The sequence below is a fragment of the Andrographis paniculata genome, unplaced genomic scaffold (genome assembly GCF_009805555.1).
Source record: "Andrographis paniculata isolate CXL003 unplaced genomic scaffold, ASM980555v1 Contig62END, whole genome shotgun sequence".
Taxonomy (NCBI): Eukaryota; Viridiplantae; Streptophyta; class Magnoliopsida; order Lamiales; family Acanthaceae; genus Andrographis; species Andrographis paniculata.
Window position 1 is genome coordinate 612,298 of NW_026137598.1, and position 23,906 is coordinate 636,203.

Consider the following 23,906-nt stretch of genomic DNA (forward strand, 5'->3'; position numbering starts at 1 on the left):
ATGATATTATGTGCTACTCTTAATTGTTTACATTGGCTGCCTACATCATTAGTTTAGATGAATTTAATTTTGGTGCTGATCAAACCATTTTAAGATGGTACTATCGGCCTATGTCATTTATGTAGCAATTCAACTATTTGTTCTTACGATAGAATTGATTCAATTATATATGTGACGTAATATAGGAAAATAGATTTTCAGTTCAGACCACTATAGGTAAATGTTTGAATTTCATAGCTCAATAGTATAGTAGAACAATTTATTTCAATCAATGGGCACTGGTGATCGAAACCCATATCGATCACCTTGCCCTTATTAGTTTTTTTTTTTTTTTTTTGGCAACTCGATCAAATCATTGCCCTTATTATATAGGATTACATTTATAATATGCATTGTATTCTTTAGAAGCTCCCGGAAAAATGGACTTTCTTTAAAGTCCCTCGAAGCTGCATTGTATTCTTGCCAGCCACTATCTAATGGACTTTCTTTAAAGTCCCTCGAAGCTGCTTTGTATTCTTTAGAAGCTCCCGGAAAAATGGAAACATATATATATATATATATATATGCATCATCAATGAATATGTTAATAATTATGGAGTCAGAAAGTGAAAGCAGGCTTGGGAAATTCAAGCATTTGGTCTCTCAGCATGCCAAAGAGATTGGTAAGAAGGATTAAGGTATAATTCTTACCAAAACTTTTAGCATAAACAAGATCTAGAAGAAATCTGTTTACACAGCCACTTTTGCATTATTCATCAAAGGTAATCTTATTGTTGGATTTTATAGTCCAAATGGATCCACCTCAATTAGACACACACACCAAAAATCGCAGCCCAAGTCGAGCCTTGGCCGTGGCCCATGATCCACAATACAGCCCTGACCTGTGTCAATATCTCACCCTTGCCCTGACCCATGGTTGCTTACCCGACCCGCTCCAGGATCCGTGTCTTTTTATGAGACTTTGTCTGAGCCGTCCGATTAAGGGACTGCATCCTGGCCCTTGATCGTTCTAACCCTACTATAATATATGGCTGGGAGAGAGGTGCCGTCATTATTCCCATTCTCACTCTCTCACTCTATTTTCTCTCACTCTAAATCAACCTCCGGCAGCCTCCAGTAACCTTCAAATGAGCCATTTTCTCCTGTTTTGTGAAGAATATGTGGTGCTTTCCGTTTCCATTTCTCATTTCAAATTGCAAGGGGTTCAATTTGAGATTTTGCTTTTGATTTGTATGGTTCTCTCTTTTTCAGCTACTATTTAGCAGTGTGCTTTGTTTTCGTTTGTGTTTTGTAGGTTACAGGCACGATTTGGGTGTGTATTTGTGTTCATTTTGTGTTTTCGAGTGATTTGAGGCTGAGCCTACCAACCAAAACTAGTTCAATGTTTTTCGTTTTTCATTAATAAAATCTCAATATGTTATTATTTTTTAATAACAAGCGGTATCAAAGCTTTTGGTGAGGTTTTTGTTTTCAAAATCGTGTTTTATTTTCGGTTTTGTAAAGTTTTTGGGTTGACATCATTTAGATCTAAAATAATCTAATTGAATCAGACTTGTTTTATTTTTTTTGATTCTTTTCCTTTTAGATCCGTGCTAAAACCAGCCATATCTCACTCGATTTTTGCTATTTAGCCTCGTTCAAATGTTATTTTTTAGATTTAGATTTAATCTCTACAGATCTGTGTAGTTTGGTTAAGTTTAAGTCTATTTTTGGTTAGTTTGTTACAAAATCATTTCTATTTTTGATAAACTGGTTTTGTTTTTAAACTTTCCTTAATAAGGAGTAAACTGGGTTAGTTGCCTGTGTTTTGATAATCTCAATTGACACATTTCTATTTTTGGTAAAAATTATTAAACCAAAACATATTTAACAAATATAAATCAACTTAATTAACAACATAACATACAACATCATAAATGATGTAGGACCCACTCAAAACCCCTTTATTTCTACCCCTCTTCAAAAAAATAAATATTTTTATCTATATTTAAAAACTACACATCTTTTATAAATTAATTTATGTTAATTATAAATAAACAAAAACATTTTTTTATTTACTTGTATTATGGAAGATTTTATTCTCTACAAAATGATATCCATATTGCATATGTTTTTTTAATTGCTATATAATTTTTAAATATTTAAACATATATTAAAATTTTTTTAATCATATATATTAAATTTATTTTTAAACTATAAATATTATTAATTATACAAAAAATAATATAATAATATCATAACTAATTATTATTAACTAATTAAACATCCTTACATTAAATACCGTGTCCCTACTCAAAGAGTTCAATTCCGGTGGGACGCACTACTAAAAAATTGCTCTTTTGTAGCACTTCTATTGTCCGCAACAATAACTCTGTAATAAAAAGTACTTTTAGTTACCAAAAATATTGTAATAAAAAATATTATTTTTAGTCAATTTTTATTTTTTATTTGTTTCAATAATTCAACCGTAACAATCACAATGATAACGAAATATCGTTGTAAATACATTTGTTACGTCTATAAACCGTAACTAAATGATAATTATGATAATTATAAATTTAAATTTAAAAAAATTAATAAAATTATTTTTAAAAAAAAATTAAAAATAAAAAATTAAAAGTATTTTACAGTTACGGTTTTAGCCAAAATTGAATCGATCTCAATTTCTCTCGTCTAACTCTCCTTCTATTATCGAACCCTCATCGAAGCAAGCACCGCCGGAGACGGCGGTGAACTTCCGTTCACCAGATCCGGTCCACTACCACTCCCCACATCCTATTCTAGCCCCCGCTTCTATCTCTTGCCTCATTATCTATCTCGTGTCTATATGGTAGGTCGAGTCCATTTAGTTACCATCGCAAGCTTGTGGTCGTTCTCTGACCATTTTCTACAGGTAATGGCATCCCATCGCCGGCCCCCTAGGTTTGCCATCAGCCATTGCTTAGATTAAACTATTCCCCGCTCAATCTCAGGTTGTCCCCATTGTTCTCCCTGTTTCATGGTTATCTCTCTTCTTCATGGTTTCTCGATGTGGGGATAGAGATGGATCAATTTTGGTAACATGTGGCTTATGTTTTTCTGCGTTCTTGCTTGATTATTGTGGATTCTTCATTGTTTGATTGTGGCTCGGTGTGATTTCAATTTCTGCTCTATTTGGTGGCGTTTTGTTTCGATGCTTCTGTGTTGGTGTTGTAGTTGGTGGTTTGTCATTATAGAAAGAGGTGTTCTCAGCCATTGATGAATCATAAGGTTCACCTCGACCAAGCTTTGCAAATTTGTTCTAACCTCCACCACGCACACAAGCAGTTCAACTAGTTGCATGTTTGAAATCGTGTGTTTGTTTCGCTATTTTGTGGTTAGAAGAATGCTACAAAACTGTGTTTTGTTAATTGAGGTTAATAAATGGATGAATAAGATGAAGAGGATGATAACACTCTTGATTTTGAAAGATAAATGAGTTTGTGAATTAACATATTTGGTTTTTTATTGTTGTTTAATCAATCTATCTATAAATCTAGGTCTTGAATATGTAGTTCAATGCTCTCAATGTACTATACACTATAGTGTGAGTGAAAGAAATCTAGATAAAGCGAAGAGTTTACTTGCAGTGTTTATTTAGCACTAAAGTAAAACTATTGGGCATCAATTTTGAAATAAAAATTGTCTTTCTTTTAATTTGATTTTCTAAATCTTGATGGAGGTTAGAGATTAAAACATAAGATTGGAAAGAAGAATTAATGTTTTATGGGGGGGCATTTTTTAGAATTATGTTGCTGCTGGTAAGTGAAGGTTATTCATATTTGTGTAATTGTGTTATTACGGTATATAGTTGGAGGAAATGAAGTAGTTGTTGTTCCTTGCTCGCTAATATCAACATCGTGTGCAACCTTACTCAACCTCTCTATTTTCTTAACAATCATGGCCATGATAGATGATCATAAGTTCATCAGCTTACCTCTGATCCAAAAACTGAATTATTTAGCACACAATTAGAGGTATACGGTGTATGTATATACATATACATATGTAATGGGTTTCTATGTACGTATGTATTTGTATTCATTAAAATGGTAGCATATATAGCGATCTATATCTATGTAACTAGCAACGATATTTATTGGATTATGAATGAGCTTCATGGAAATCATCACTTCCTCTTGTATCAATGAAGATATCATTTTGAAACTTTCTTTTCATGTTCTAAAATAAGCTTTTCTTTCTGATGTCCCACTATGTCATAATGTTCATAAGCTTATACTTTTGTCTGATTGTTAGATTTTGTTCTTTTTTAACAACCAATCACTGCGTTTCTGTGAGCCCTATGTTTTATTAATTGAAAAACCTTGGGCAATGTTCTGGCAACTTCTCTGTATTTGATTGATTATTGTATCTTATGTGGTTAGATTATTCCTTTGATGAATGTGGTACTCCATCCTCCGATAGCATGATGGCAGTTGGTTTCGTCCTCCGTATATTTATACTTTTGGCTTACATCCTTACCATTTTGTCCCCCATGTTTTACTATCAATTGAATCGTAAGTTCACGCACCATCATGATTATTGTTGTTTATTATTTGACCATGTTTGCTTGTTTGAACTAGTTTATGTAGGCAACCAATACTTATAGTAGTCTTTGTTTTGATCACTTGTTCATCATATCAAGCCTTACAAATCTTTAGTTTATTATAAGATAGATGTTGGGTTTACTTTTTGTGTAGAATTTGCTTATGCCTGGTATCAAACTTACATTTCAAATAGTTTGCAATGGAACAATTGTAAGGACAAAGATATTAAGGGTTTATATTTGTTCTCCCACAATCTGGAAAACTTGCCATTACGAATGGCCATAGGAATTTAGTCATACTACCTTCAAGAGATTTCCCTACATGGAAAATATCTAAACCAATTACGTATATACATACAGTTGTACATATAAGCATTGCAATAAAGTTATACATATATATGTAAATACTTCACTCTATTCCTGTTGAATCATGTTCCCCTCTCTCTTTTCCTTTTTCAGACTTGTGAGTTGAGGGGCAAAAGAGAAAGGAGAAAGACAAGTTGTATGCGACTGCTACCATAACATACCAATTTAGGTAATCCGACAGGTACTTCTTAAGAATATTTCTTTTTTTTTAGAGGCAAGAGTGCAGAGAAGAATTCCAAGTGGTGATTAGTTTCTTCTTTTTATTGTTATACACAAAAGTGATATAAATATTATCAATATTTATCTATATATCCAATGTCAAAGCTAGGTTGGGGTTGAACTAACTTATTGAATCGAATTATTATCCAACCGCCAGTCTTGGTCCTATCAACAAGAAAACCTTTGTAATCCACAACAACTGCCACTATCAAACTTATCTATGCCGCACCATCTGCAGCCTGCAATATTTATACATAGATTGTTAGATAAGGTTGTCCTAATGAATAAGCTATTTCAAGAATATATATTATGATGATGGTGTATTTAAAGGGTTAGTTAACTACTAACCATAGAGGTAGGTTTTCTGCTTCTTGCTTGCTTTGTTGTGTGCAATAGATTTTGGTTTATTTGGGTTAGGCTCAGTTAACTTAAGTGGGAAAGAGATGATGAAGAAGAGAGAAGATGGAGCAGTTTTAGTTGCACGCTGGTTCAGTAAATATTATTGTTGGAGGCTGTTCTCTACTTGATTATATTATATTAATATAGTTGTAATTATGTAAATACTAGATTGTTAATTGCGTCTAGTTAGTCTACATTAGCATGTTGTCATTAATTGTTAAATTGCAATTTTTATTACTGCAATATTGATTATGTTTGTTATTGTTGTTTGTTTAAATTATATTAGGATAAGTACTCATTGATTAATTATTTTGCTAGATAGATTAGTCTTGTTTTTATTTATATTAGTATAGGGGCTGTTCGTGGATATTGATTTTATTATTTTGCGTAACTTAATAGTGGTAAGTAGTTGGATGGCACATATTGGGATTGAGATTGGTATTGGATGGCATCGGAAAATTTGTTGGCATCTGCTGATATTGTTGTAGGAACTTTTATTCGGGTATCAAGTAGTTGTATGGTCGAATTTTCTATGTAGAGCTTGATTGGTGGTTATTTGTTGCCACAGGAGATGTTATCTTATTTTTCTTGCTGAAGGATTTTCCCCGTATTGTATAATTTTAGTTGTATGGACTGATACGAATTATGATTGTAGTGGTTTATAAATGTTGTTTTATCAGTGTTGGGAGAGTTGTTTCGTAGTTTATTGTTGTGTGGTTTATCTTCCTAATGTTTGGTGGTCAGTCTTTTTGGCTAATGCTTTCGGTTGTAGACATTGCTATGTTCATATTTAAGATAGTGTCCATAGATCAAACTAAAGGATAACTTTTATTTTATTATGAAGTTTCCATTGCTATCATTACTTGATGTATTTATATCTTTTATTATATTCATTCATGTTGCTTAGAGATATCATATTTCCTAATATTAGCTTTGGTTTTATATTTTTATATAGGTGATACCCTAGCTATTGTCAAGGCATTTGTTACCGCTGTTAGAGTCCTGGTGACTGTACTTATTCTCCCAAGTAATGCCGGAGTGAAATGCTCAATGAGGTACTCGACGAAGAAAACATCAAGTGGACTTACAAGGTTGTACAATTTCTTTAAAAATGTTTATTCTTTTGGGAATTAAATTACTTTAGATGATGATATAATTCTTATATATCATTGGAAACACATTGCAGTTGGTTGACCGCCTCTGATTGCTTTATTTGTGATTTTGCACTCGATGAGCTTGGTCGTTCATAGTTGTATTTGTTAGTCGACCTTAGGATTGTGCAATTTGATACCATATTTATTTATTTCACGTATTACCTTTGAATTTGGGGATCAAGTGTTAGCAAGTTGTTTGGTTGTTATGGTGTATGGCATGGTGACTTTTGAAGATGTTTTAAAGTACGGTTAACATCTAGTATTCTATTTTTGACATGAACATAAATGTTATTGGATTGATGTCATTGTGCATATATGAACAAGGATTTCAGATTAATTACGATAATATTATGTTCTAAATTATTTGTGATGCAAATTGATCAATAAAAAATTTAACAATTGGATTTTATTCGTGGCGACAAAATCCTTAGACAGACACCTTTTGTAGCGGATTTTTTATTACGGACAATGGCTGGTACAAAAAGTGTTGTACGTTTACATTAAATTTCTACCGAATTTTTCGTTGCGGAAAATTTTTGCAACAAACAGTTCTCTGACAAGACACTACTTTTGTAACGCAATTTTTTGTTACAGACGAAATTGCAACAAAAAGTTTTGCTAGCAAGATTCCATATTTGTACCACATTTTTCGTTTAAAAAATATGTCCTAACAAATAGTTCTCTGACAGGATTTAACTTTTGCTCCAAATATTTTGTTACGGGCATATGTTGTTCTAAAAACATGATCGATGTTTTTTTTACGTACAAAAACATATGTTGTTCCAAAAACATGATCGATGGTTTGTATTTTCTCATATTGTTTTGTAGAAAAATATTTTGTTGTTGTGCTACGAGAGTAAACCCTAAACTCACTATTATATTACCTTTTTTTTATGATTGGTTTAAATTTATGTATTTAATTTTCTCGTCTAAAAATTGTAAAAATTATTGTAAAACCAAAATTACTAAACTCCGACCCTCAAAACCGTGAGTGATTTTTCGAGTAATTTCTATTGAATAGTTACGAATGCATGTTATAATAGTTAGGTGATCTATTGTTGTGATTTAATTACCTACCGTGATTATCTATTTTGTGTGATAATGTTGCTCTATTTTTGTTCATGTGAATTGCATGCCAAATTGTCTCTGTTTTTTGTGAAAGTTAATCTGAGATTGAAAACAGAATATTGTTTTTAAAATTAAAATATTTTTTCAAAAATAATAAAATGGCTAGTCAGTCTGTCTATAACATTCAACCTTTTGATGAAAAATATATTTTTCTATTTAGAAACAAAAAATGAGAAGTATTTTAGTTACTGTCTATAATATTATGACAAACCTAAAAAACCATGAACTCTCTGTGTCAAAGTGGAAGTAGGCCATGTATGAACCGCACGCACCTTTTCAAGTCCATAGCAACCCCCAGAATAGAAATGACATGGATTAAATGCTCTACCTCCACACATCCAAAAGAACACTTTATCTTGTTCTTCGTGAACTAATTCGCGTAGGTACATTCGGAATAGATCATTCATCGTAGACTTAAATGTCTCTAGTGCATTAGTGAGCCCATAAGGCATTACCAAAAATATCCGTTATGTATGTGAAATACCATCTTAGGCCCATCTTTCTTTCGAACTCGAATTTCATGGTACTCAGAATATATATTTATCTTTGTAAAGACCATTGATCCAACTAGCTCATATAACATTTCTTGAATTTCTAGATTTGTATATTTATCGAGCATGACCACCTTGTTCATCTTATAATAATCAATACAAAATCTCCAACTTTCGTATTTCTTCTTTACCAATAGCACCAGGCACGAGAATGGGTTTGAACTCGGCCAAATGATCCATTCTGTTAACATATCATGCGTTCAATCTCATTTTTTTGCAAGTGACTACAACGATAAGGCTGCATGAACACTAGGCTAAAACTTGGTTGGAGTTCTATATGATGATCATTACCGCATATTGGGGGCAATCTTCTTGACTTATATATGTCTGCATATTGTTCTGATACTTTCTAAAGATCCCCTCGGCCTGCATTGTTGGCCAATATTGCTGACATGGCTCCTCAGGTCTCTATACATCTCGCTAGTTCCACCACTAAAGCCCAAATTTTGCTTCCGTTGTTTTCAAAAAGGTTCGAAGTGCCACCAATGAGCGAAATACGGTTGGGTCTCCGTGAAGGATCGCAAATTCTTTTTATTGGTTATATGTCATTATCATAGCTTCCTATTTGACTCATATGCTGCCCAACATCAGCAACAACACAACTCCTACTATAACATCCATACTACCAAACGGAAATACGAAATAATCAGCCACATTGTCTACCTTTCCAACCGCCAACTGCACGGTCTTACAGATTTCAGTACATGGCAGTCGTCTCTTATCCCCGAGCATCATTCTAAACAATCCAACATGTTGTATGAAAATGATAATCTCTCCATCAATTCTTTCTACATGAAATTATGACTCGCACAACCAGTAAAAAGTATCGCCACCTCTATTACATTGAGCATTCCATAAACCCTAATAGTTTGTGTGCCCGTGAAGTCTGCTAGTGGATACAAGGGACACATCCACTATGTTCCCCTTTTGTCTCCCTAACTCTATTTCTGACGATTTGTTATCTCTATCATCCACTTGTTCTACCCCGGGGTCCCACGACTTCCATTCGCCAATGATTAGTGTACCCATTGGGCACATATGAATCGGGCTGCAGGGATGTTTGCATCAATCACACCATAATGAATTCTTGTGCTTGGATAGAAAGTAGAGAAACCAATTCAATGTCATTTCTTCCATGGACACCCTTGTTACCAATACTCGACGATTCCCTATGATATTGTGTAGTCAAAATTGATAATCTGCCTTTCCGATCCAGTTGATTGTATTAGCACCATTAAGTATTGGCAACGTTATGTTTGAAATCGCTAGCGGGTTTGCGATGGCTAGCAGTTGGCCCCCTATTGGTAGCGTGCTTAGGTTTGTGTCTATTAATCACAACCGATGATTATGTGGGGTCATTGGCCACAATTGTAGGACGGTTAGTGCCACCCTTCAAAGTTGTCATCAATTCGTGAAATTATTCAGTTACATGGTTCTGTATAGCTCCGATCTGAGTTTGCATCTGGGTCTGCATTGTTGATAAAGTATACATTGTTATGTATTTTTGTAGGAAAATTATAAATAAAAATTAACATATTGGATAAGATTTCTACTAATTTTTGTATAATCGTGATTAGTGGCAGGATGGAGTGATGTGCGCCCTTGCCAAATTTTTGGGTCAACGATTGAGTGAATTTTGGACTCAAAAATGGAAACGAGCTATCAAAGAGTAATAGATAAGTGATTAAAGAGCTAATTGAAAGTTTGATCGTCTATAAAAGGGGGGTACACTCACATTTCATAGACTAAGTTAGAGGATTGGGAGAGGCGTTAGGAGAGAAATAACCACTGGAATATCATCATCATCTCTATTTTATTGCATTCATTTATTTTGAGCATGAGTAGCTAGTTTATCTTATTCTAGTCCAATGGTTAATATAGATTTTGGATTCGGATTCGTGAGATTATGTTTTTAGTTAAATTGAATCTTTTTTTATTAAATTGGTATTTGTACAATTTCTGTGATTCATGTTTACAATCGTTCTATATAATCTTTTATTGCAACCGGATTTTAGATTGGTTTAATAATTGTGTGCCAATTGCATCTGTAATTGGGCACTTGTTTGATAAAGTGGTAAATAGGTTGACAAGCCTAGAGTAAGAAATGCATGATCAAATAATTTAATCTTTTCATAATTGTTTGAATATTTGAATTGGGTTTTTCTCGTGCTATTTTTAATTGGAAAAATTAATTTATGGTCATACATAGAATATTTCTTTGATTAGGGATGCAGTCAATTGGTCGTACCATTTTTGCCAATAAAGTAATGAAAAATTGGACGTATAATCGTATCTAATGCCTATAACCAATTTATCAATTAAATAACAAGGTTATTAAAAATCGATGCTTGAATCTTTAATCCGGTTTCTTATTCACTCATTGGGCTAGAAATTTAATCTCTTTGGAATCTAATTTTTATTTTTCGTCGCTTATTTTAATTATCTTAATTGAATTTGCTAATCTCTCTCCTCCCAATACTTGAAATTCTGACAACACATGAATTAAACCTCACAATCCATGTGGATCAACCTCGGCACCACTTGCTATGCGGAAATTGTGGTGTTAGAGTATTTTTATTGGAAGCACCAAGGCTACCAATTGTCTTAACTATATCCACATGTTGTCGCGTCTCTGCATGAGCTATAGCCAAGGCAGTTAAGTTATCTTCTATCGCGTTGAGACACCTATTCATATCTCCAGAGTGTGTCTTCATCCTCCATTCTGAGATCCGGCAAGTCGGACCAATTGAGACATAATAAAATATGAATCTTTATTGAATAGAGAAAATAACAAACAACATAATATCTTCGGTTCCAACCCAAAATGTCTTCCGTGCCAACCAAAAGGTTTATTCCCAAAAACCATAGACGATCCCTAAGATTTGTGAATATAACCTATTGGCCCTATTGGCCCAATAATCTTATTAATAGACCCAACAATAGAATTAAATATAAAATCCAAAATATTCAAATAATTAAAGTCCTGCCAAATAATTATAAAGTGCTGCAATCAACCTAAAGTGGGATTGCTTCCCTTCGGACCAGCCGTGAGTAAACTATTGGCGGTTGATTCTCCCGATGTTGCCAAGATTCGTCAATATCACAAGCATATAGCCAGAATAAGAAATGAAGTGGCAACAAAAGTTGAAACCAAATATATACTTATTTCATACTTTGAATCGGGAAATAAAAAATCTCCTAAATTTGAGCCAAAGGAACTACAAAATTTAAATATTTTAGTAGGCATAGAATTTTGAAATATTTTATATTCAATTGTTGTCATAACTAGATAATTATTTTGAATAAAACCTACATTTCTCGATAGAAGTCTGATGATGGCTGCAAAATGATAACAAGAAGTTGCAACAACCTTCACAGCCAATGTGTGTCGTGCCTCTAAATATATATATTTGGATTTCACTCTTTGTTGGCTAAACAAGAGTGCATTACCTTTACTTACAATATAGAATTCAATAATATATACAAGGAGCAAGAAATTCTAATTCAATAGATTAATAATAAATATTTTACTCTTACTTGCATAAAGAAGACGTTGACGGAATAGCGCACCTTTTCTAGAGCTTCCCTGTTTTCTATCGGTTGTTCCAAGAATAACTTCCTGCAAACCGGAAGCATTCCAGCATGTTGAATATTGAATATAGTGCTGACCCGCAAGTCAAGGTATCAAGAGTTGTCTCACAATAGTGGAATTCCTTCGGCGGCATTGGAGCTACATAGAGGAGTGGTTGTCAATCGCACTCACAGAGACAATAAAATTATATGAGATACTTTGAAAATAGAATCCGTAGGAAAATGGAGTAGAGAAATAGAGAGAAAATATTATTTCATTCCATCGTAGAAAAGAAAGGAAAGAATATATATATATATAGGTATTTAGAAATCTATCCTAACAAACTAAATCTAACTAAATCATAGATATGATGTGATGGATATGGATATGTTGGATATTATAGAAGCAAGATAAACAAATAACTTAGCAAATATGGTATGGATTGCTTGGTTAGTGTTGTGTGTGCACAATATATTTGGAGAGAAACAAATTACTTATATTATTCCCATTACAGGACTCCTACAGTTATATAGAGGTACAAGAAAAATTCTAGAGACAACAAACAACAATAAATAAATGCAAACGCGGTTATCAAAGAGTCTACAATAACTGTAGTAAATAAACCGTCACCTAGAAAAAACCAGTAAATACTTCACAAAAAATACTACTCCATATATGTGTTATTTGAAATCTTCTTGAACAAGTTTAATTTCCATCATTCTCCCCCCTGAAACTTGTTCCTCCTCGAACTTGCACACCAAATTTATTTCTCAAATGTTGAAAAACTTTAGCCTTCAAAGCTTTTGTGAATATATTTGCGAATTGATTACTTGTGCTCACATGCTGCAATTCAACCTCCTTTGACTTCACATGCTCTCTGATGAAATGAAAACGAGTATCAATGTGCTTTGAGCGTTCATGATGAATTGGATTCTTTGCAAGTGCAATAGCAGACTTGTTGTCAATGTAGACCTTGGTCGGATGCTTCTGCTCTAACTTCAATTCAGCGAGCAATTTTCTCAGCCAAATAACATGGCAAACACAAGATGATGCAGCAATGTATTCCGCCTCACAAATAGAAAATGCAACAATAGACTGCTTCTTTGAAGACCAAGTAAATGGACAACCAGAAAAATAAAACATGAACCCTGTAGTGCTTTTTCGATCATCACGACTTTTGGCCCAATCACTATCACCGAACCCAACAAGTTCAGGATTTTCTTTTGCTGAAAATAGCAATCCATAATCGGTAGTACCTTTGATATATCTCAGGATTGTTTTTGCTGCCTTCAAATGAGATGCCTTTGGTGTCTCCATAAATCTGCTAACAAACCCAACTTCATATAAAACATCATGCCTGGTACATGTCAAGTACCTCAAACACCCCACTAGACTCTTGAAATATGTTGGATTTGTTCACTTGCCTTCTCCTTCTTTGGTCAGGGTAATCCCACACTCAACTGGTGTATCCACAGGCTTACAATCTGTCATAGCTAGTTTTTGCAAAATTTCCTTAGCATATTTTTCTTGTGACACAAATATGCTTATTGCATCTTGATGTACTTCAATTCCAAGGAAATAGCGCAGTAAACCCAAGTCAGTCATCTCAAACTCTTTTTTCACGGATTTCTTGAACTCCTCAATCATAGAATTGTTGTTGCATGTAAAGATTAGATCATTACATATAAACAGATCAATAACAAGTCACCTGCAAAATTCATCTTAGCATAGAGTGAGTGCTCGTATGGACACTTCACAAAGCCAGTTGCTAGGAAATAAGAGTCAATTCTTGAGTTCAATGCCCTCGGTGCTTGCTTTAATCCATAAAGAGCCTTCTTCAATATGTAAACTTTGTCTTCCTGACCTTCAACTTAAAAGCCAGGGGGTTGCTCAATATATACCTCTTTTTCAAGCTTTCCATTCAGAAATGCCGATTTGACATCCATCTGGTAGATCTTCTTATTTCTCTGGGCAGCAATGGAAATCTGTAATCTCACAGTTTCAAGTCGTGCTACGGGGGCAAAAACCTCTTCATAATCAATCCTATATTTCTGCTTGTACCCTTTCACCACCAATCTTGCTTTATAGCGGTCTAGTTTTCCTTCAAAATTTATCTTTGTGTTGTATACCCATTTGATTCAAATGGATTTGTGACCTTCTGGAAGTGAAGTAAGCTTCCAGGTTTTGTTTTTCTGAATTGCTTAAATTTCTTTCTCCATAGCTTTCTACCACTTAGGATCTTTCGCAGCCTCCTGAAATGTTAATTGGTCTAATCCAGTAAATAAACACAAGTTGCTATATTCATCATCAATATTATCTTCAACAACCTCCATGTTGTCAATCAAATCCTGAATACTCCTCATTCTCCTTACTGATGGACTCCTGGAATCATCACTATCAGATTCGCTTCCTCCATGGTGGGGTGTTGTTGCCTGATCATTTTATGCTTCTTCCTCAGCAACTTCAATTACTGAATTTTGCTCACTTGGTTGGTTGCTGCTCCAATCCCAGCATTCTTCTTCATCAAATGTCACATCTCTCGACATAATAATCTTCTTGGTAATTGAGTTGTACAACTTGTACCATTTGCAATTTCACCATAGCCGAGTAAAATACACTTCTGGCTTTTTTTTCAAGCTTTGTTCTTTTCTCCTCCTGCACCTTAGCATATGCTATGCTTCGAAAAATTCTAAGATGATCGACACTTGGTTTCTGCTTACTCCATGCTTTTTCTGGAGTGATGTCACCAATTCTCTTCGTTGGAAACCTGTTTAATAAATAAACTGCACAACTTACAACATCTCCCCAAAACTCTTTTGGCACCATTCTTTCTTTTAGTATGCAACGAACTATGTTAATTATGGTTTTGTTTTTCCTCTTCGAAACTTCATTTTGTTGCGGAGTTTATGGCATAGTCAGCTGATGTTGTACGCCATGCTCATTTCAGAATTTGTCAAACTCCCTTGAGGTGCATTCTCCTCCACGATCTGTCCTCAAGCGTTTTAGGTATTTCTCACTCTGCTTCTCCACCAGGTTCTTGAACTCCTTGAATTTGGTGAACACTTCACTTTTTTCTTTCATCATATACACCCATGTTTTGCCATTGTAATCATCTGTAAATGTCAAGAAGTACCTGCTTCCGCCAAATGAGGTTAGTGTAATTGGTCCACAAACATCGGAATGCACCAACTCGAGCCGTGATATGGCTCTTTTTGCTCCATATTTGCTGAATTGTTGTCTCTGCTGCTTTCCTATGACACAGACTTCACACGGATTGTTGGCTGGTTCAATTTTGGGCAATCCCAGCACCATGTTTTTGCTACCGAGCGATTTCAGTCCTCTAAATTTAAGATATCTATACTGCAGATGCCGCAAAGTACTACTATCCAGAATTGTTACATTCTGGCAGTATGAATTGCTCGAGGAAACATCCTGTTCCTGGTCATTCTCACATTTGTAACAATCTGATTGCTTTGATCACATAGGCTCATCATCATATTATTCATTCCGATATCATACCCCTTCTAAAGCAACTGCCCAATACTAAGAATTTTTTTTTTTTATTTTAGGCACATAATAAACATCTGACACGAGTACCTGGCCAGATTGCAATTCGAGGCTACATCTCATTTTCCTTCAATTGGGCATTTTGAAAATTCTCCAAATGTGATGTTTCCCATCTACCTTTCATCGAGTTTAATGAAAACTATTTTCTCCCACACATATGATTCGATGGTCCAGTGTCAAGGAACCATGTACTTTCCTACACACTTTCCGGTTCTCCTTTTGCCACCATAAGTAGTGCTTGACCACCATTGGTTTCTTCTTGGTCAACTAGATTTGCTTCTTCTTTTACAGAATTAGTGTTCTGTCGACACTCTCTAGCATAATGACCAAATTTCTTGCAAGAATGACATTGAATTTCAGATTTTTCATACCTCCATCCAGAGTTTCTTCCACGGCCACGTCCTTGCCATCTTCCTCGGCCTCGATTTTCTCCTTGAGCACAATTCTGGTCATTATATCCAGTCTCCTAAGCTTGCCTATGCGTAGCTCGTCCTCCTCTTCCTCTTCGTGGCTGAAATCTTCCACGTTGTGTGTCCCCTCTTGATGCATCAATTTTCTTGAATGTGAGACTCGTTTGGAGAGCTTGTTCCAAAGAACTATCACCTCCTTTTCTCAAAACCATGTCCTCATAGGCTTGGAGCGAACCCAGCAACTCGTCAACCCTCATCTCCTCTACATTTTTGGACTCTTGAATGGCTACTGCTACGAAATCATACCCCGGATGTAGCGACCTCAATATTTTTTGATTAATTTTAGAATCTTCTAGTTCCGTTCCATTTCTTCGGATCTGATGCGCAATAGCTATAACACGAGAGAAGTAATTTGCAATACTTTCTGTCTCACCATGATTCAATGCCTCAAACTGAGCCGTCAAGGACTACAATCGAATTTTCTTCACTTTATCAATTCCTTCATAAGCTTTCTTTAATCTATCCCATGCCTCCTTCGATGTCTTAGTAGTGGTTATCAACTTGAAATCTGTTTCATCAACACCTTGATAGATTATGAACAAAGCCTTCTTCTTCTCCCTTTTCTTCAACTTCTTCTGTCTCTCTACGTTAATTTCTTCACCTTCTGCATACCTAGATTCAACCAGATCCCACACACCAAGAGATCCCAATGACGCCTCCATTTGTATACTCTACATCTTATAATTATCTTTCATCAACTTGGGCACAGGAAGGGAACTATTGGATGCCATATCCATCTCTGGGTTGTTTCTCGCCGTTAGGCTCTGATACCAACTGTTGGATATTATAGAAGCAGGATAAACAAATAACTTGGCAAATATGGTATAAATTGTTTGGTTAGTGCTCTGTGTGCACAATATATTTGGAGAGAAACAGATTACTTATATTATTTCCATTACAAGACTCCTACAAATATATAGAGATACAAGGAAAATTCTAGAGACAACAAATAACAATAAATAAATGCAAACGCAGTTATCAAAAGGTCTACAATAATTGCAATAAATAAACCGTCACCTAGAAAGAACCAGTAAATGCTTCACAAAAAATACTGCTCTATAAATGCGTTATTTGAAATCTTCTTGAAGAAGTTTAATTTTCATCAGGATATAAATATGAATCTATCAGAATCTATATGTTACATGCATGTGGACATTCCATTGCAACCTGATTCACTCTAAAGGGTTCAATGAAATGATCAGACAAGGGAAGAACCCGTTCATGTAGAGATCTTCGAAGTTGGTTCGTTGCAAAGTTTCCAGAATCGAATTGCAATATACCCACAGTTACAGAGGATATATAAACTGGTCAGGAAGCAAGAGAGTAGAGCTCCTGAGCCAAAGAAAATGTTCAATCAAAAAAAATATTACTAATGATTTCAATATAAATACAATTATCATCACTTCTTCTTTCGATATTCAAATGTATTTTTTATAAGGGTAAATTCCAATGTAAAACTGCTGCGTGGTGAAAATTTTAATTTCAAAAGAAAATAATCATCGGGAAGGTGTAACTCCAAACACTACTGACAATGCAGTTTTTTCATCATCAAGAGGGAAAATATAGCAGGACAGGATATTTAATTTACCAATCTAGCCAAATTTCAACCTATATTGCCCTATAGAACCTTCCAAGAGGCCTTTCCACACAATATCTTTGGATTTCAGAAACCAGTTAAAGATTATCTCTTGCCATATTCAGTCAATTTCCAGGAAAGAATTGCTATCATCAGACACAGCATAGCAATTGAGATGTCTATAAGAGTAAGAAGCATTCAAGGCATGAAATACCCTAAATTTCATTGGCACTAGATAAATTTGAATAGCCAGATCTGAACCTTGAACACCAACAACATTCCAGCGAGCAATCTTGTCATGTCAGAGCAGCTCACAGACAGTAGTATCTCCTCGACCAGGCTTCCTGTGAACTGAGCCAGTACCTTCACAAGAAGAAACTGGAGGTGAAACCTTGATTTTATCCATATATTCATTCAGGTGGCAATTATAAATGACATACTTGACGAATTGACAAAACAGAGGAAACCATATCTATTGCAGATAACTAGTGAAAACACAAATTAGTGAAAATGACCCAAATTACCATCTTGCCTTGTAGAGCATTCTTGCATGAAGTTTTCTTCTAGGTTACTATTTTCTGCAGAAGTGTTGCTGAGGGATGTGAACATCTGGGAATGGAGAGATGCACCTCCACCTATATATACAAAATAACTATTATATACGAGTAATTAGGGTAGATCATAGGCACGAATATGACCGAGTGCAGCATGGCATGGCATGGCAATTGTGAAATGTATAGATGCAGCTGCCAATTTGGTTTCAATTTGAATTTTCTTTGATTGTGTTGCTGTTATGAAAAGGAGCAAGCTGGGATGCTCTCGTCATCAATTTGTATCTAAGGTGTTTTCAGTTGTGTATAATATAAATCATACTGGGAGTCATTTTGTGTGCATATAAATTTTATGAAATTCTTAAAATTAATTATTATGATTATTAAATAGTCTCTCCGTCTAGCTTTTTCTATGTTAATTTTTAAATATTAATTATGATATCAATGCGGTAGTACAAATAAAAAAAAAACAAATATATGTATATAGTTTTTAACATAAAAATAATTTGAATAAATTAAAATATTTTATACGATCAACTTTTAGTTTTTTTAGATATTAAAAATTAATAAAAAAACTTTGATATATATAATAGCATTTCCACATACTTAAATATAAAATTTTATTTTTTCTTTTTTGGTACATATATAATTTTAAATAGAAAAATATATTAATAACATGAATAAAAATAATAATAACCTATAAATTAGTTTATGTTAAAAATAATACTCCCTCCCAATCAAAAAGCAAATACTTACTTTTGACCTCATATATAGTTAAAAATATTATAAAGACAATTTTGTTTTTACTTTGTGAAATAAAAATAAGAATGTGATAATAAAGTAGGGGTATTTATAGAAAAAAAAATTAAAAAAATAGGACTTATAGTTACTAAAAAATAATTACTTTTTAATTGGACAATTACTTTGTAAATGGAGATATGAAGTATTCAACATCAAATAAATAATCTGTACATATATTATTTCTTTGCAATTATATTTCAATAAAAATATATAAGTTATTTATATTTGTAAGTCAATAGTATAATCTATCTAAATTTTGATGATAATGCTTTTATTTATGTTTTTTCATCTAAACTACTAATTAAATAATAAAAATAAGTAACAAAATATCAAAATTACATTTGTTTATTTCATTTTCAACAACCTATTTTTATTGTTAATTTAGAATAACATATAATTCTTGTATTGGTTTGAAAACTAGCAATTTTACAATTGTTTCAATATAAAATGCCTGTTTACTTGTAAGTTTTTAGGCTGATTTTACTATTTCAACTTTCTTTTCTCTAAAAAAATATCAAATCAAATATTCAATTCTTATTTATTTTATTACACTTTAATCTAATTTTACATTCAAAATATCACATCAACACATATTTATATCACATCAAACAACTATTTCAATTCAAAGTTTTACTATTCAAAATCAAAACCCAAAACCAAAACTTCACAAGTAAACACACGATCACAAATATAAATTAAAATATGATAACAATACCGATAAAAATGCTCTTATATGGTGAAAAATTGATATATACATACAAAAGTATAAAAAAGTACTCTTTTTTTTTATCCCACATATAATATCATACTTTTTATTTTTATCTGTCTCATATTTAGTGTCATATTTTTAAAAAAGAATTACACACTTTAATAGCATTTTAAATTTTATAATTTATATTTTATTTAATTTTAATTTGATTAATTACTTATCTTAATCTATAATTGTTGATGTATTTTTTTCAACAATAAAAAAGTAAAATCCGAAAATAGAAAATTATCTTCGAATTTGATATGTTTAGCGCCTGAGATTAGGAATCTCTAAACACTGTACGGTACAGAAAATAAATTGGAAAATAAAAGACTTGAAAATTTAAATGATGATCCCCGAATCAGTGACTTTGCTGTTGTTTGAAGATGATTGAAGATATTTTGTCAATTGGAAAATAAAAGACTTGGAACCGTCGCCTGAACGGTTACAACGCCTCCTCTCAACCGTTCGCTAAACCCTCTTTTGCTGACACGTGCTTTCAGCCGACCGAGCTCTTATTCTTACTTGCTTTCCGCGGCATCCGACCTCCACAATAACCAACAATTCATTCATCCAACTGTGAATCAACCGACTTACCTATCCGACCACAAACCAACCGACTTGTTGGCCCGACCGCAGACCTTCCGACTTGTAGGTCCAGCCGCAAACCTCCCGCCTTGCAGACTATCCGACTTGTTGGTCCGACCACAGACCTTCCGACTTGCATACCATCTGACCCGCTGACCAACCGACTTGTTGGCCCGACCACAAACCTTCCGACTTGTTGGTCCAACCGCAAACCTCCCGACTTGCAGACCATCCGACTTGTTGGTCCGACCACAGACCTCCCGACGTGCATACCATCTGACCCGCTGACCAACCGACCTGCAAACTGTCCGACCTGCGGACTTTCCGACCTACGGACCTTCTGATCTGCGGACCTTCCGACCTGTAAACTGTCCGACCTGCAGACTTTCCGACCTGCGGACCTTCCGACCTGCAGACTTTCGGACCTGCGGACTTTCCAACCTGCGGACCTCCCAACCTGCGGACTTTCCGACCTGTGTACCTTCCGGCCCACCTATTTCCTTAGAAATACGTCTAATTCACCCGATTCTCGAAACACTCCTTGATCAATCTAACAGAGCCAATTATAGGCCCATATTTTCTTCTAACTTGGGCTTTTTAACCTAATTATAAATTTCATACGTAACAACTTGCCCGCCGCCATCGGACTTTCAAACGTGATTCCTCAATCGCCGTTTGGAAGTTCGCAATATATATATAATCACCCCTTCTAAGGAATTGCCTCTGCAACTGCAACCAGTTACTTGAACACATTGTGAGCCACAAAACTCTCCATCTCCACTACTAGCCTCTGCTGTTCTCACTCTCGGCAATTCCCAACCATGACAAATCAATACATAGCTGCGCTTCCCTTCGACGGATCAGTTCCTGAAACAGCTTTTGTAGCGACAAAAATGCTCACTCCAACCATTCGCCCATACTGCACTACTCCAAAAGACTCCAATCTAATGAGAGAGGTCTTGGAGGCAGGAAATCTACTAGCTATCAACAATCCCAACTACAACGCTATCTGTCTTCATGATAGCATCAAAACTCATCTGACGGATTCCAAAAATCCCTACCGCACCTGGTACAAAAGGGTAGCAAAACACTTTCAAGATCAATGGAAAAACCAACAAATCGACCAGGCCATACTTCTGTCTACGCTCCTATGTCATTTACATGAGAGTTCTTCTAGCACTGTCGGCGTTCTGGCACCCTGAGATATGCGTCTTCCTTCTTCCTACAGCCCCCATCGGCCCCACACTCATGGATGTAGCCATGATCGCACATCTGCCAATTGTAGGAGAAGACCCTGTAATGGGTGCCCTAGATGGGCAATAGCCCAATGCAGACCATTTGGGCTGGTCTTTGGCTGGTGTTAAGGAATGGGGCTGGACCAAATTTTTAAACAACCAACAAGCAGCAGATGGGACCCCTGTGACCGACCGTGAGCATACTGCCTTTCTGCTCACGGTCATCGTTTCCCCTTCGAAATGCATCCTTCCCTCTCATCTTGACTTGGCCATACATATAGCCTCTGGCTAATTCTTTTCTCTAGGTACTCTTTTCCTTGCCAATCTCTTTGAAGGGTTATCCAGGGTTAGCACCCGCCTTACAGATAAGGATGGTAAAAAATTAGATACCACCGTGTCGGGCCCTTTTTGGTTCCTGGAATTATGGTTCCGTCTCTACTTTCCCGACGCGTTCCAACTTGGTCAACCCCCCGTTGCTCTCACACTTGATAAATCTCTAGGAATAGCCCTCAACCGACTCTGCTTGGGTCATAATAACCTCCAAGCATCCGACCCTATCATTGCTGCTATTCTAGCCGACGACCGTAGTAACTCCCGATTCTACATGTACCAAAAGTACGCCGGTTACGTGTCCGGCCTGTTTTGGCCATTCCCTGTATCTTCGCCTTTGTCCGAACTAGACCCACTTCCGCATCCAACTTACTCTTTCTCCTGGGATGCTGCTCTTAAACCCAGGTCTTTATTTATTAGTAAGAAAATTGATAAGGTCCCAAAGAATTTTATACCTTCAGCTATCAGCCTCAGTTTTTGGCACGCCAATTCCGATGCCAACAAGGCTTACCTGGTCCCATCGCCTATCCACATTTAATAATTCAAAGTCCAGCTGGGAGAGTCATTCCTGAATTGATCGCTCCTTATGTATCCCAGCTTACCAATTAAATAACTTCCAATTCCTATATTCCTTTCCGAACCTCTCCAGCTTCAAACGAATCCTTTCGTGAATGGTGGTCGGTCACATTGGCCTTAATTGCTCCTGACAAGGATCGTCTGCTGGGCATTCTCCTACCCCAGCCTGCGTTGATATTAGGGACGACCCCATTAACCAACATCCGAAGGAAATTAATCACTCAAGGCACTGGATTGGGCACCCCACAGAGGAAAAGAAAAGCTTCTCAGACTCAGGCTATTCCCTTCTCTGGAGACAATCAACAGACATTGTTAGACCGCTCATCAGGTCGGGCACCCGTAAAGACCCGACTTCGTCCAGGTATGTTACCATACTCCTAACTTAATCTGATTCTTTCCTTACCATTTTATTAATCCTCATTTTTATATTCAGGTCCCACTTTGGCCAGGGCGACCGTCCAAGCTGCTTCAAACCCAAACAAATCACCAGAGCCACCAACCGACCAACTTCACGAACCTGAACCCCCGACCAAAAGACGGGCCTCAATGAGAGCGCCTTCACCAGCCGAACCGGCAACAGCCGGGGCTTCATCCTACAGTGAGGCGACTGCTTCAGAGATGGGTAGGTTGCCTTATGTCGCTTCAGACCCATCTCTGCCTAATACGGCACCAATGGCCACGCCTGCATCCGCCTCTGCTGCAGTCGCCACTGGTGCAGTCGCCTCTGATGCGGTCGTCCCAATTGACAGAAATGTCTCTGATGCGGCCGTCCGTATTGCGCCCGACAAACCGGCTGCAGCCGCCCCAGAGGCACCCGACCAAAGAGCAGCCGACTTGGGGGCAGCCGACCTAGGGGCAGCCGACCTGAGGGCTGCCAACCCGAGAGCAGCAAACCCTCCTTCAGAAGCAGACAGATGGGAAGAAAAACCTGCACCTATGCAACCGAGGGGTCTTTTACAAGAGTTACAAGAAATTCCCTCATCTGATTCAGAGACCTCTGTTAACCTGGTAGATATTGAAACTCTTTTTTCCAAATTATGAATTGGTGTTTACATTATATTAAACACACTATATCTCCATCATTCAGGGACTCAGATCCATCCTCAGGGTCCATTTGAAGCAGCCGATGAGTCGGCCATCGAAATACCAGTCGCCTATCCTTCCAGACCTATTGCAATCCTGGCACCTTCTGGGACTACGATCTGTCTAGAGGTAAGTACCACTTTCACAACTAATTCTCGATATATGTGCACATTCATTCTTTCAGGGATGTTCTGATCTAGCCCCTTTGCCGGTTGTTCCAATTCCGACGGACGCCCGAACTATAGTTGCACAAGATGTTAATCAATCTTTTTCCGACTTGGGATCAGACCTGCTTGACAGTCTTCTTCAAGCCTTTGGTGGCCTTATATTTCAAATTTCTTCAGAATCAGCTGCTGCCCCCATCCTTCACCAGCTGATGAAGCGACTATCCGAACTCCGAAATGAAATCTTGTTCACTAAACTTTTGAC

General features: G+C 36.0%; 1 long non-coding RNA gene and 1 pseudogene across 4 annotated transcripts; one reads left to right on the forward strand and one right to left on the reverse strand.

The window, feature by feature from the left end:
* Nucleotides 1-2,641: 2,641 nt before the first annotated feature.
* Nucleotides 2,642-6,945, forward strand: LOC127261097 (uncharacterized). 4 transcript variants are annotated; one of them, XR_007840853.1, is made up of 4 exons: nt 2,642-3,056; nt 5,024-5,099; nt 6,504-6,639; nt 6,735-6,945. It is a non-coding gene; the product is annotated as an uncharacterized LOC127261097 (long non-coding RNA). The 4 variants fall into 4 exon arrangements; XR_007840852.1 differs by having other exon boundaries at nt 5,024-5,111; nt 6,504-6,945; XR_007840851.1 differs by having other exon boundaries at nt 6,504-6,945.
* A 4,969-nt stretch (nt 6,946-11,914) lies between these two features.
* On the reverse strand, nt 11,915-23,046 carry LOC127261168 (tRNA-specific adenosine deaminase TAD1-like; annotated as a pseudogene).
* Nucleotides 23,047-23,906: the final 860 nt, after the last annotated feature.